General features: G+C 41.4%; 1 pseudogene; it reads right to left on the bottom strand.

Moving 5' to 3' along the window:
- Positions 1-11,449: 11,449 nt before the first annotated feature.
- On the bottom strand, positions 11,450-13,320 carry LOC149835001 (L-type lectin-domain containing receptor kinase IX.1 pseudogene; annotated as a pseudogene).
- Positions 13,321-15,976: the final 2,656 nt, after the last annotated feature.

Below are 15,976 nucleotides of genomic sequence, written 5' to 3'. Positions count from 1 at the left end.
GCAATCAAAGGTATCTTTCTTGTTGTCCGAGCTACATATCGACTATGTCCTCAAAAAGCCCTGTCCCACTGTCGTTGCTGGAGAAGTTGAGACAGAAGAATAGAAGAAAGAGCGAGAGAAGTGGCATACTGACAACTACAGATGCAAAGGGCATATACTGAACACTTTAGCCGATTCACTCTTTGACCTGTATTCACCATTGGAGTCGGCTGGAGAGTTGTGGAATGCTCTCGAGATCAAGTACAATACAGAAGATGCTGGTAACAATAGGATTATCGTAGATCAGTATGTTAATTTTTCTATTGTTGATGATAAGTCGATACTTGCTCAAATTCATAAGATGCAAATACTGGCCTATAAGATCAAAGGAGAAGGTATGTATCTTGATGATGACTTCCAAGTTGCGTGCAAAGTGCCACCCTTCGCGCACACGCGCGCGCGTGCGCAATGTGGCACTTTGCAACTTTGCACTTTGCACTTTGCACGCTCGCAGTGGATTGCGGACGTTGCTGCGCATCGTGCAGCAACGGACGCGCCGTTCGCGCACGCGCACGTGCGTGCGCAAGGGCGCTTGAGGCGCAATGTGGCGTTTTGATGGCGCACTTTGCACTTCGCACGCTCGCAGCGGTGCGAGGTGCTTATGAGGTGTAAATATCCGTTTTGCTTTTCGGTTTGAGTTATCTGGCCGTTTGAAAAGCTTTAAGTTGCATGCATATCGAGTTAATGTTGCATTGTGACTGTTGGGCGGTTTTGGAGGCCTTTGATTGACAGTCAAAGGTGGGTGACCGTTCAGGTACTTTTTCGTCTTATTTTCAAACTGTCAGATTTATGGCCATTAATCTCATTTATCGCAAAACGTTTTGGCCTCTCTAAATGTCTATAAATATCTTCTATTTTCATCTTTTGAGAACACAAGAATTTTACGACTCTCCAAAATCTTCTTCTTCCTTCTTATCGATTTTGCTTGCAGAGTACAAGTGTGGTAGAGATCATCTGTCCTTGCGAAGCAGTGACTCTCTGGAGGTTCAAGCCTAGTTGTATCCTGGGAACTCAGTCGCATCAAACCCCTTTTCGCATCTTCGGTCTTCCCGGAGTGGGGCGATTGAAGTTCTAAAGATAGCGATCTTAAGAACGTGCCTCTAGGCTTGAGATCTTTTTTCTGAAATCCATTTTCACAAGGTTGTTATAACAATTTTAGAACTTCATTTATGGCCTCTGGTTCGACATCCAACTCCATCAATCTGCTTAGCCGTGACCTTGAAAAGCTCGATCGATTTGATGGGTCAAACTTCAAGCGGTGGCAATCAAAGGTATCTTTCTTGTTGTCCGAGCTACATATCGACTATGTCCTCAAAAAGCCATGTCCCACTGTCGTTGCTGGAGAAGTTGAGACAGAAGAACAGAAAAAAGAGCGAGAGAAGTGGCATACTGACAACTACAGATGCAAAGGGCATATGCTGAACACTTTAGCCGATTCACTCTTTGACCTGTATTCACCATTGGAGTCGGCTGGAGAGTTGTGGAATGCTCTCGAGATCAAGTACAATGCATAAGATGCTGGTAACAAAAGGTTTATCGTAGATCAGTATGTTAATTTTTCTATTGTTGATGATAAGCTGATACTTGCTCAAATTCATGAGATGCAAATACTGGCCTATAAGATCAAAGGAGAAGGTATGTATCTTGATGATGACTTCCAAGTTGTTGTCATCATTGGGAAGCTGCCGGATTCCTGGAAAGAATATAGGAATCACCTAAAACATAAAAATGAGAAAATCACTTTAGATGGCCTTCTTAAGGACATTCGAATTGAGGCAGAGACTCGTCTTCGTGACAAAAAGAATTCGAGTCCTAAAGAAGGTTATCCTAAAGTGAATTTTGTTAGTAACAAGGGTGGCAAAATCATGAAAACCCATAAAATAAAAAAGAATTTTGTGAAAGGGAAAAAGCCAACTGATAAAAAGAAAATTAGTTGCTATGTTTGTGGCAAGTTTGGCCATTTTGCTAGAGAATGCAGAGAACGAAAGAGGACTGGTCCTAAGCCAAATGAGTCAGAAGAAAGGCTCATTGTTGTAATCTCTGAAACCTTTATGGTGGCTGCAAACTTGCCGTGACCTTGAAAAACTCGATCGATTTGATGGGTCAAACTTCAAGCAATGGAAATCAAAGGTATCTTTCTTGTTGTCCGAGCTGCATATCGACTATGTCCTCAAAAAGCCCTGTCCCACTGTCGTTGCTGGAGAAGTTGAGACAGAAGAACAGAAGAAAGAGCGAGAGAAGTGGCATACTGACAACTACAGATGCAAAGGGCATATGCTGAACACTTTAGCCGATTCACTCTTTGACCTGTATTCACCATTGGAGTCGGCTGGAGAGTTGTGGAATGCTCTCGAGATCAAGTACAATGCAGAAAATGCTGGTAACAAAAGGTTTATCGTAGATCAGTATGTTAATTTTTCTATTGTTGATGATAAGCCGATACTTGCTCAAATTCATGAGATGCAAATACTGGCCTATAAGATCAAAGGACAAGGTATGTATCTTGATGATGACTTCCAAGTTGCGTGCAAAGTGCCACCCTTCGCGCACACGCGCGCGCGTGCGTGCGCAATGTGGCACTTTGCAACTTTGCATGCTCGCAGTGGTGCGAGGTGCTTATGAGGTGTAAATATCCGTTTTGCTTTTCGATTTGAGTTATCTGGCCGTTTGAAAAGCTTTAAGTTGCATGCATATCGAGTTAATGTTGCATTGTGACTGTTGGGCGGTTTTGAAGGCCTTTGATTGACAGTCAAAGGTGGGTGACCGTTCAGGTACTTTTTCGTCCTATTTTCAAACCGTCAGATTTATGGCCATTAATCTCATTTATCGCAAAATGTTTTGGCCTCTCTAAATGTCTATAAATATCTTCTATTTTCGTCTTTTGAGAACACAAGAATTTTACGACTCTCCAAAATCTTCTTCTTCCTTCTTATCGATTTGGCTTGCAGAGTACAAGTGTGGTAGAGATCATCTGTCCTTGCGAAGCAGTGACTCTCTGGAGGTTCAAGCCTAGTTGTATCCTGGGAACTCAGTCGCATTAAACCCCTTTTCGCATCCTCGGTCTTCCCGGAGTGGGGCGATTGAAGTTCTAAAGATAGCGATCTTAAGAACGTGCCTCTAGGCTTGAGATCTTTTTTCTGAAATCCATTTTCACAAGGTTGGTATAACAATTTTAGAACTTCATTTATGGCCTCTGGTTCGACATCCAACTCCATCAATCTGCTTAGCCGTGACCTTGAAAAACTTGATCGATTTGATGGGTCAAACTTCAAGCGGTGGCAATCAAAGGTATCTTTCTTGTTGTTCGAGCTGCATATCGACTATGTCCTCAAAAAGCTCTGTCCCACTGTCGTTGCTAGAGAAGTTGAGACAGAAGAACAGAAGAAAGAGTGAGAGAAGTGGCATACTGACAACTATAGATGCAAAGGGCATATCCTGAACACTTTAGCCGATTCACTCTTTGACCTGTATTCACCATTGGAGTCGGCTGAAGAGTTGTGGAATGCTCTCGAGATCAAGTACAATGCAGAAGATGCTGGTAACAAAAGGTTTATCGTAGATCAGTATGTTAATTTTTCTATTGTTGATGATAAGCCGATACTTGCTCAAATTCATGAGATGCAAATACTGGCTTATAAGATCAAAGGAGAAGGTATGTATCTTGATGATGACTTCCAAGTTGCTGTCATCATTGGGAAGCTGCCGGATTCGTGGAAAGAATATAGGAATCACCTAAAACATAAAAATGAGAAAATCACTTTAGATGGCCTTCTTAAAGACATCCGAATTGAGGAAGAGACTCGTCTTCGTGACAAAAAGAATTCGAGTCCTAAAGAAGGTTATCCTAAAGTGAATTTTGTTAGTAACAAGGGTGGTAAAATCATGAAAACCTAGAAAATCAAAAAGAAGTTTGTGAAAGGGAAAAAGCCAACTGATAAAAAGAAAATTAGTTGCTATGTTTGTGGCAAGTTTGGCCATTTTGCTAGAGAATGCAGAGAACGGAAGAGGACTGGTCCTAAGCCAAATGAGTCAGAAGAAAGGCTTGTTGCTGTAATCTCTGAAACCTTTATGGTGGCTGCAAACCTTGCACTTTGCACGCTCGCAGCGGTGCGAGGTGCTTATGAGGTGTAAATATCCGTTTTGCTTTTCGGTTTGAGTTATCTGGCCGTTTGAAAAGCTTTAAGTTGCATGCATATCGAGTTAATGTTGCATTGTGACTGTTGGGCGGTTTTGGAGGCCTTTGATTGACAGTCAAAGGTGGGTGACCGTTCAGTTACTTTTTCGTCTTATTTTCAAACTGTCAGATTTATGGCCATTAATCTCATTTATCGCAAAACGTTTTGGCCTCTCTAAATGTCTATAAATATCTTCTATTTTCATCTCTTGAGAACACAAGAATTTTACGACTCTCCAAAATCTTCTTCTTCCTTCTTATCGATTTGGCTTGCAGAGTACAAGTGTGGTAGAGATCATCTGTCCTTGCGAAGCAGTGACTCTCTGGAGGTTCAAGCCTAGTTGTATCCTGGGAACTCAGTCGCATCAAACCCCTTTTCGCATCTTCGGTCTTCCCGGAGTGGGGCGATTGAAGTTCTAATGATAACGATATTAAGAACGTGCCTCTAGGCTTGAGATCTTATTTCTGAAATCCATTTTCACAAGGTTGGTATAACAATTTTAGAACTTCATTTATGGCCTCTGGTTCGACATCCAACTCCATCAATCTGCTTAGCCGTGACCTTAAAAAACTCGATCGATTTGATGGGTCAAACTTCAAGCGGTGGCAATCAAAGATATCTTTCTTGTTGTCCGAGCTGCATATCGACTATGTCCTCAAAAAGCCCTGTCCCACTGTCGTTGCTGGAGAAGTTGAGACAGAAGAACAGAAGAAAGAGCGAGAGAAGTGGCATACTGACAACTACAGATGCAAAGGGCATATGCTGAACACTTTAGCCGATTCACTCTTTGACCTGTATTCACCATTGGAGTCGGCTGGAGTGTTGTGGTATGCTCTCGAGATCAAGTACAATGCAGAAGATGCTGGTAACAAAAGGTTTATCGTAGATCAGTATGTTAATTTTTCTATTGTTGATAATAAGCCGATACTTGCTCAAATTCATGAGATGCAAATACTGGCCTATAAGATCAAAGGAGAAGCTATGTATCTTGATGATGACTTACAAGTTGCTGTCATCATTGGGAAGTTGCTGGATTCCAGGAAAGAATATAGGAATCACCTAAAACATAAAAATGAGAAAATCACTTTAGATGGCCTTCTTGAGGACATCCGAATTGAGGAAGAGACTTGTCTTCATGACAAAAAGAATTCGAGTCCTAAAGAAGGTTATCCTAAAGTGAATTTTGTTAGTAACAAGGGTGGCAAAATCATGAAAACCCAGAAAATCAAAAAGAATTTTGTGAAAGGGAAAAAGCCAACTGATAAAAAGAAAATTAGTTGCTATGTTTGTGGCAAGTTTGGCCATTTTGCTAGAGAATGCAGATAACGGAAGAGGACTGGTCCTAAGCCAAATGAGTCAGAAGAAAGGCTTGTTGCTGTAATCTCTGAAACCTTTATGGTGGCTGCAAACTTTGCACTTTGCACGCTCGCAGCGGTGCGAGGTGCTTATGAGGTGTAAATATCCGTTTTGCTTTTCGGTTTGAGTTATCTGGCCGTTTGAAAAGCTTTAAGTTGCATGCATATCGAGTTAATGTTGCATTGTGACTGTTGGGCGGTTTTGGAGGCCTTTGATTGACAGTCAAAGGTGGGTGACCGTTCAGGTACTTTTTTTTTTCTATTTTCAAACCGTCAGATTTATGGCAATTAATCTCATTTATCGCAAAACGTTTTGGCCTCTCTAAATGTCTATAAATATCTTCTATTTTCGTCTTTTGAGAACACAAGAACTTTACGACTCTCCAAAATCTTTTTCTTTCTTCTTATCGATTTGGCTTGCAGAGTATAAGTGTGGTAGAGATCATCTGTCCTTGCAAAGCAGTGACTCTCTGGAGGTTCAAGCCTAGTTGTATCCTAGGAACTCAGTCGCATCAAACCCCTTTTCGCATCTTCGGTCTTCCGGGAGTGGGGCGATTGAAGTTCTAAAGATAGCGATCTTAAGAATGTGCCTCTAGGCTTGAGATCTTTTTTCTGAAATCCATTTTCACAAGGTTGGTATAACAATTTTAGAACTTCATTTATGGCCTCTGGTTCGACATCCAACTCCATCAATCTGCTTAGACGTGACCTTGAAAAACTCGATCGATTTGATGGGTCAAACTTCAAGCGGTGGCAATCAAAGGTATCTTTCTTGTTGTCCGAGCTGTATATCGACTATATCCTCAAAAAGCCCTGTCCCACTATCGTTGCTGGAGAAGTTGATACAAAAGAACAGAAGAAAGAGCGAGAGAAGTGGCATACTGACAACTACAGATGCAAAGGGCATATCCTGAACACTTTAGCCGATTCACTCTTTGACCTGTATTCACCATTGGAGTCGGCTGGAGAGTTGTGGAATGCTCTCGAGATCAAGTACAATACAGAAGATGCCGGTAACAAAAGGTTTATCGTAGATCAGTATGTTAATTTCTCTATTGTTGATGATAAGCCGATACTTGCTCAAATTCATGAGATGCAAATACTGGCCTATAAGATCAAAGGAGAAGCTATGTATCTTGATGATGACTTCCAAGTTGGTGTCATCATTGGAAAGTTGCTGGATTCCTGGAAAGAATATAGGAATCACCTAAAACATAAAAATGAGAAAATCACTTTAGATGGCCTTCTTGAGGACATCTGAATTGAGGAAGAGACTTGTCTTCATGACAAAAAAAATTCGAGTCCTAAAGAAGGTTATCCTAAAGTGAATTTTGTTAGTAACAAGGGTGGCAAAATCATGAAAACCCAGAAAATCAAAAAGAATTTTGTGAAAGGGAAAAAGCCAACTGATAAAAAGAAAATTAGTTGCTATGTTTGTGGCAAGTTTGGCCATTTTGCTAGAGAATGCAGATAACGGAAGAGGACTGGTCCTAAGCCAAATGAGTCAGAAGAAAGGCTTGTTGCTGTAATCTCTGAAACCTTTATGGTGGCTGCAAATAAGGACTGGTACCTGGATACTCGAAGCACTGTTCATGTGGCAAACGACAGGAACTTGTTCAAGTCGTATGAAGTAGTGGGGGAGGGATGCAATCTCTTTGTGGGAAACTCTTCCTTAACTAAAGTGCTGAGAAAAGGGAGTGTGGAAATTAAGTTCACCTCTGGGAAAGTCCTAACACTTGAAAATGTCCACTATACTCCAGAAGTTCGAAAAAATTTAATCTCTGCAGATCTACTGTCATGAAATGACTTTAAGATTGTTATTGAGTCTGAGATTGTAACTGTGACCAAAGGAAAAATCTTTGTAGGAAAACGGTTTGCCACTGGTGGTATGTTCAAGATGAGCATAAATGTAGCTACTACTTCTGTTTATATGGTTGACTCCTATTTTCTTTGGCATTCAAGATTAGGACATATAAATTCTCGTTGTATTCATAATATGAATAACTTTGGTCTTCTTCCTTGTCATGTTAGAATAGAACATAAACATAAGTGTGAGACATGCATTCAATCTAAGTTAACTAGACTCCCGTTTCCTAGTGTAAAAAAGAATTATAAATTGCTTGAATTAGTGCATTCTGATGTGTGTACGATGGATAATATTTTAAGTCATGGTGGCAATAGGTACTTCATTACCTTTATAGATGATTACTCGAAATTTTGTTATGTTTATTTGATGTAACATAAATCTGAAGTATTTTCCAAATTTCTTCTTTATCTTGCTGAAGTACAAAATAGGTTTAAAACAAATATTGTACATTTAAGAACAGATAGAGGAGGTGAATACTTAGGAGAAGAATTTGATAAATTCTGTGGAGATAATGGCATTATTCATCAAACTTCAGCACCTAGAACTCCTGAACAAAATGGAGTAGCAGAAAGGAAAAACAAAACACTTGCAGAAATGATGAATGCTATGCTTCTTAATACGGGGTTGCATTCCAACTTATGGGGAGAGGCTATACTTTCTGCTTGTTATATTCTTAATCGAGTTCCTTATTCCAAATCTGATAAATCACCTTATGAATTGTGTTTTGGTAAGAAACCTAATCTTAGTTATTTTCGTGTTTGGGGTTGTTTAGCATATGTTAAAATTCCAGAAAATAAAAAAAAGAAGGTTGGACCTAAAGCATTTAAATGTGCATTTGTTGGGTATGCTGAACATAGTAAAGCATATAGATTTTTGGACATTGTTAATGATGTTATTGTAGAATCTAGAGATGCATCTTTCATAGAACATAAAAATGCATTTGATTCACTTCTTGATGGCAGCCGGATTATAGTAGATGAACTTTCTGTAAATGACATGATTGAATATTCTAATGAATGTGTTGATGAACCAGAAACTGAAGTTAGACTCAGTAAACGCATTAGAAAACCAACTAATTTTGGTTCTGACTTTTATACATTTCTAATTGAGAATGATCCTGTGTCTTTTCAAGAGGCTATGTCTTCTCAAGATGCTGCCTTTTGGAGAGAAGCTATTAATGATGAAATAGAATCAATTATGTCAAATAATGTTTGGAAATTGGTGGATTTACCCGTTGGTTGCAAAACTATTGGCTGCAAATGAATTTTCAAAAAGAAATTAAAAGCTGATGGTAGTATCGATAAATTTAAAGCACGTTTGGTTGCAAAAGGCTTTAAACAAAAAGAAGGTATTGATTATTTTGATACTTTTGCTCCTGTAATCAGAATATCTACTATTAGAATTCTGATTGCCATGGTTGTCATATATAAGCTTCAAATCCATCAAATGGACGTGAAAACGACCTTTTTGAATGGAGAATTAGATGAAGAGATATATATGGAGCAACCTGAAGGTTTTATAGTGCTAGGGCAAAAACGCAAAGTTTGCAAACTTGAGAAATCCTTATATGGATTAAAGCAAGCCCCTAAGCAATGGCATGAAAAATTTGATAGTTCTCTGGTGCATAATGGTTTTAAAATTCATGATGCGGACAAATGTGTCTATAGTAAAGTAGATAGTAGCTCAATTATTATTATTTGTTTATATGTTGATGATATGCTTATTTTGGGTAACAATAGTGAATGCATAAATCAAACCAAAAGATTTTTATCTTCCTTGTTTTGTATGAAAGACTTGGGTGTTGCAGATGCTATTTTAGGAATAAAAATTATAAGAAATAAAAATGGCATTGTATTATGTCAATCACATTATATTGAGAAAATTCTTACAAAGTATGGATATCTTAATAGTTCACCAGCATGCACCCCATATGATCCAAATATGAAATTGACTCCTAATGATGGTGCTAGTGTTCAACAATTAAAATATGCCAGTGTTGTAGGTAGCCTTATGTATGCAATGAACTGCACAAGGCCTGACATTGCCTATGCAATGAGTAAAGTGTGTAGATACACTAATAATCATGGTCATCAACACTGGAATGCAGTGAACAGGATTCTTAGATATCTAAAGTATACTTTAGACTATGGAATTCACTATACCGAGTTTCCTGCTGTTATTGAAGGGTATAGTGATGCAAGTTGGAATACTGACTTTGAAGATTCCAAGTCTACGAGTGGTTGGGTTTTTACCCTTGGAGGAGGAGCAGTTGCATGGGGGTCTAAGAAACAGACCTGTATAACTCATTCTACAATGGAATATGAGTTTATTGCTTTGACATCTGCTTGTAGAGAAGCTGAATGGCTTAAGAATATGCTAGTGGATATTCCACTAGGTAAGAAGCCTATACCTGCTATTTCAATGTTTTGTGATAGCCAATCAGCTATATGTAAAGCAGGTAATATGAAATATAATGGGAAGTCTAGACATATTAGTCTAAGACACAGTTTTATAAGACAAATGATTGATGACAATATTATTTCATTGAAATATGTGAAGTCATGTCAAAATTTGGCAGACCCATTTACGAAAGGCCTTTCGAGAGATGTCATCAATAAAACATCGAGGAGAATGGGAATTATGCCAATTAAGTCATCATCTAAGGATACCCAACATAGAGCGCTGGAGATCCCACATGCATAGGTTCAATGGGAAACGAATTGGTGAATGACAGATATTGAGCATATTTATGTAAGCCCATTACTGATGTGTGCTCATGAGCTGTAACTAATGTGAGGGTTGAGCTAATAACTCTTAATGAGTTTGTAGGCCTTAAGGCTAAGGTGTGTGTTACAGTACACCTAGACAAACTCACCTATATGAGTGTAGAAATGTGAGCCGTTTCTTATGAGAATTGACAATTCTCTAGAGCACTCATGAATCTAGGAAAGCACAAGGCTCTAAATGTGCCAACATGAAATCCACACAATCGTACTTTTAGAAACCTATGTATGATTGAAAACTCCGTTAACAATATAAGGAGCTAAGTTCAAGGTAAGTCCACTTAGCACCTTGGTTAATTTAGGTTTTCTTTCAAATAGTGAGGGTTCAAGTCATGCAGACACTCTCACTAATGCATAAGTTTCTATGCAAGCCAAATATATTTTAAAACTAGTGGGGGATTGTTAGGAAAGTTTTAAAATATTAATGATTACTACCAAAAGAGTTTTGAAAAAGTTTAGTCCCATATCTAAGAGAGAAAAGTTTTTCAAGAAGTTTAAATAGAGAGCTTGTTATCTATTCTTTACTTTGGTAAGCCTTGATTCTTTAGGTGGATTGCGGACGTTGCTGCGCATCGTGCAGCAACGGACGCGCCGTTCGCGCACGCACACGTGCGTGCGCAAGGGCGCTTGAGGCGCAATGTGGCGTTTTGATGGCGCACTTTGCACTTCGCACGCTCGCAGCGGTGCGAGGTGCTTATGAGGTGTAAATATCCGTTTTGCTTTTCGGTTTGAGTTATCTGGCCGTTTGAAAAGCTTTAAGTTGCATGCATATCGAGTTAATGTTGCATTGTGACTGTTGGGCGGTTTTGGAGGCCTTTGATTGACAGTCAAAGGTGGGTGACCGTTCAGGTACTTTTTCGTCTTATTTTCAAACTGTCAGATTTATGGCCATTAATCTCATTTATCGCAAAACGTTTTGGCATCTCTAAATGTCTATAAATATCTTCTATTTTCATCTCTTGAGAACACAAGAATTTTACGACTCTCCAAAATCTTCTTCTTCCTTCTTATCGATTTGGCTTGCAGAGTACAAGTGTGGTAGAGATCATCTGTCCTTGCGAAGCAGTGACTCTCTGGAGGTTCAAGCCTAGTGTTGTATCCTGGGAACTCAGTCGCATCAAACCCCTTTTCGCATCTTCGGTCTTCCCGGAGTGGGGCGATTGAAGTTCTAAAGATAGTGATCTTAAGAACGTGCCTCTAGGCTTGAGATATTTTTTCTGAAATCCATTTTCACAAGGTTGGTATAACAGCAATGGGCATCTTGGGTGGGAGCCTCGGCAGCTCGGCCTGAAAGCTCAGCGCCTGGATCGCCTCCCTCATCGTCGGCCTCTTCTCGTCGTCCGGGTGTGCGCACAGAGCCCCACCACCATCATGCACTCCGCTTCTTTCGGGTCGAACTCCGAACCCAGCCGCTTGTCGATGGCCTCCACAAGCGCACCAGCACCATATAGCCCCCACACCCACTCCACCACTAACTCCTCTTCCTCCTTCGTCGTGGGCTCAACGGCCCTCCGCCCGCATGCGATCTCCAGCAGCACCACCCCGAAGCTGTAGACGTCGGTCTCCTTGCTGGCCTTGCCCGTGATCCCGCACTCCGGTGCCAGGTACCCCATCGTTCCGGCCAGCGCCGTTGTGTTTGGGGCACAGCCGTGGTTCACCAGCCGCGCCAGCCCGAAATCTCCGAGTCGCGGGTTGAACTCTGAATCGATCATCACGTTGCTCGACTTGATGTCTCGGTGCACCACGCACTGTTCCCACTCCTCGTGCAGGTACTGCACCGCTGAGGCCAAGCCGTGGGCGACCTTCATCCGCCGAGCCCAGGGCATGACAGAGCCGGCCTTGGGGTCGAAGAGGTGCGAGTCCAGACTCCCTCCCTCCATGTACTCGTAGACCAGCAGCAGCTCACCCCGCTGGTGGCACCACCCGATCAACCTCACGAGGTTACGATGGCGTAGCCGGCTGATCACGTTCACCTCCGAGACGTATTCCTTCTTTCCTTGGCTCGACCTTCTGGAGAATCGCTTCACCGCCACTGCCTCACCGTTGTCCCCCAGAATGCCCCGGTACACCCCACCGAACCCACCTTGCCCGAGCTTCCCCTCCTCGCTGAAGTCGTTGGTTGCCGCAGCGAGCTCCGCGTAGCTGAACCTCCTTGGCCCCATCCCGAAATCGATCATCACCTCAACATCATCGTCTTCTACAGCATCCTCCTCCTCTGTTGTCATCTGCTGCTTCTTTTTATTCTTCCTCCTTCGGATAACAATAACAACTGCAGTCGTAGCTAAAGCTCCGAGAAGCAGCGCAAGCGAACATGTCACTACGATGACGACTCGCTTATTGCTGGCAGTAGTAGTACCTGCAGGGAGGAGATACCCATCATGGGTACTGTTGGGAGTGGCCGGAACAGGAGCAGGGGTCAGAGTAGGGGCGCTGCTGGCAGTAGTAGTGCCTGCAGGGGGGAGATACCCATCATGGGTACTGTTGGGAGTGGCCGGAACAGGAGCAGGGGTCATAGTAGGGGCGCGGGTAGACGTGAAATCCCACTTCAAAATCGTATGGAGCTCGGTCCACTGCCCAGTTGCCCCGGAGAAGCCCACGATGACGTTCTCCGGGAGGACCGTGGTGAGGTTGATGGGCAGGGAGAGGTTCGATTCCCTCGAGCCGTTGCGGTAGGTCAAGCGTGCTGAGAGGGTCCCGGTCGTGGAGTTGTACCACACCCGTGCATCGCCCTTCAATTTTCTCTCTGAGTCCCATTCCCAATCGGTGTAATTGAGGGAGTACCAGGAGTTGACGTCGATCCCCATGTGGTTGGCGCTTGGATCATGATTGTTCTTGAAGGTGTCGAACTCGACGGCCACGATTTGGTTGGTGGGGTTGTTGTTGGTGGTGGTGTTGAAAAGGCCGAGCCCTTGACCGAAAGGGTTTACAGGCATGATCGAGCCCGCGGGCGCAAGGAAAAACGTAAAGCCGTCGGCGCTTTTGTTGTTCTTGAGGCCGTCGATGAGGAAGGTGAAGTGGGTGGTGAAGTCCGCGACGAACCGGCTGCCATGGTCGTAGAGCGTGATGGGGTCGGCGTAGAAGGCCCAGCCGGAACTCCACATGTTGTTGCTGTTCAGCTCGATGAAGCTTTCTGGCGAGGGGTAGGCGTCGCCCAAGAACTTGATTTTGGAGATATTGCCCGAGGGGAAGGAAGTAAAATTGAAGGTGGTGGTTGTTGAATAGGGAATGAAGGCTAAGAGGAAGAAGAAGATGGGGATACGAGACATTCTGGAGAGAGAGAGAGAGAGAGAGAGAGAGAGAGAGAGAGAGAGAGAGAGAGAGAGAGAGAGAGATCTACGTCTAAGGCAACATGGTATTATCGAGGGGTAGAGGTGATTTTGTCCCTTTGAAACAAGCGCACCCTTTAGAATCAGATTTGAAATTTTGCAACTTTTCAGCCTTTTTCCAACACTGGAAAACAAAATACAGGGATTTTTCCACCTAGGTACGGGACATCCTACCTTAAGTCAATCAAAATGAGACATCTCTTTCGGTAGACCTCCAAACGTGAGAGGTAGGGATTCTTTTTTTTGGAAAACATGGTTCTTTCATACGTTTTGAACGAGGACTTGACCACAAGTCATTGACCAGTTCCCAAATTGTCAAAGTTTAAGTAAACACTCTTTTGTTATTGCCTGTAACATTACGGCAACTTTGATTTTTTTTGTCACATACTTGTCCGACTCTGGCAAGCTGTTTGAATGAATCAACTATAATGCAAGTGTAAGGTTTTGAGTTCTTTGTCACACACCTGATGGCTGATTTTCTTCTATGTGGAAAGGTACCCATTCCTGTCAAGTTGGAATCAGGCCATATGCCAAAACTTGTGTTTTGAAATCACCGCTATCCCTGGCCTTCATTATCACCATTCGTCGAATTGACAAGGGGAGCTGAATGGAGTCCGGATTGGGTGCAATCACATGACACAAATTTTGTGCATTAAGCACCTGATTGCCCTCCATCAAGCATTGGGCCCCACAACTGACAAGCCTGTGTAAACACCTCAAATTTTCACTCACCTTCTTGACATCACCCTCAATCGTCACATTTCAGTCCTCCAGAAACAATGAAAGGCAAAATGGTCATTTTCTGAGATTGAACCTTACAGAAAGTGTAAAATTTCATTCTTGAACCTCAAAATTTCTATATTTAGGTTCAGAGACATCTTCAAACGGCAATTTTTCAAAATCCTATTCTTGACAAGAAGTTAGAATTTCCAATTCCAGACTCAGAATGACATTTCATAGAACATGTCTTTGCATAGCATTGCATGAACATTTTACATCATTTCACTGCACAACATGTCATTTCGAGGTCCAGGAACTCCTGATTTTCAAAATTGTCAATCCAGATTTGATTTTTAAACTTTTTAAAATTGATTTTTAAAACCCTGGGTTTTTAAAATTGCCAATCTTTCCCATTTTACCCTCAGGACTTGGAATTACAAAAGTTTTTCTCAGGGAAAACAGTCTGGATATTTGGATATGGATTTTAAAGATTTTATCTCAAAACTTTTTGCAAAAAAAAAATAAAATTCAAATCTCTTTACAAATTTTTTTACATTTACTTTATCCATATTTTTGCCCTGAAAAACCATTTTTTTTCAAATTCTTGAAAGCAAACAAAGTTTTATCTCGTATTATAAAAATTCCAAAAAAGAAGTCATTTCTCTTGCTTTTTATTTTCAAATAAATGGAGTGGGACCCGCCTTTGAACTAGCATCATACTCAGATTCCCAGGTAAGTTTCTTTTTTTCAAGCGGGACCCACCCGGAGATCACACCAATTTGCAAATTCTTCTTCTTAATGTCTTAATGTTATTTGTTTATTTATTTTTTTAGTTAGTGGGCCCACACACATGTGGCACCCCAATTGAAAATAAAAGATTTGCCAAAACAAAATAAAACTTTATTTCCAAAAGGTTTTTAAAAGTAGGTTGAGGTGGAATTTTTATAAAAGTCTCTCATTTATTTCAATACTCATTTTTTATTTTATTCCTTTTTATTGATTTGTTTAAATAAATTTTTTTTTAAGAAGGATGTAGCCTTAAATGGCACAACCGAACTTCCAAAAAAATAAAAAAAAATAAAATAAGTTTCATTTTACCTAAAACTTAGGTAAATGAAAGGAATTTTTTTTGAAAAACATGAGGAGCGCCCTTTTGAAAAACGTCTACATTTAATATTTCAGTTTCAAAAATCTTCAAAGAAATGTAACAGAAGCTTGGAAAGGATTGCGATTTTTTTTTTGAATGAAGCTTAAAATCTCTTTAAAAGAGGGGAGCCAGGGATCGACAAAGGGGAGGTCTTTTGGTGCTTATCGCAGGGGATTCACCAAGAGGGAACCATTTTCCTACAGCCAAAGAGGAGAGGCCGATTGAGGAGTTTTCTTGGGTTTTGATTGCAGGGGATTCACAAAGGGGGTGGAACTTTTCCCTTCTGGGCCTGCCATCTCCTCCATCTAGCGTTTTTCAAAGATTTGCCACACTTTCTTCAGCCCATCAGCCGGAAGAACCAGCTCCTTCCCATTTTCTTCAGCCCACCTGCAAGAGATACAACCATTACCTTCCGTCTCAGCCTTTCTTCAGCCCAGCCATTGAAAACCGACCCTTGTTGCTGCACTTTTCCTTCATCCAGCGTGAAGAAGGACTTCTCTTTCTTCAGCTCAGCTGCAGGAGATCCAGCAGGGATCTTTCCTCTTAAGCGTGAGGCTCCCTTCC

This window comes from Nuphar pumila, chromosome 6 (genome assembly GCF_984573655.1).
Source record: "Nuphar pumila chromosome 6, dmNupPumi1.hap1.1, whole genome shotgun sequence".
NCBI classification, from domain to species: Eukaryota; Viridiplantae; Streptophyta; class Magnoliopsida; order Nymphaeales; family Nymphaeaceae; genus Nuphar; species Nuphar pumila.
The sequence above is the reverse complement of the archived record's forward strand: the minus strand, read 5'-3'. Positions and strand labels throughout refer to the sequence as shown.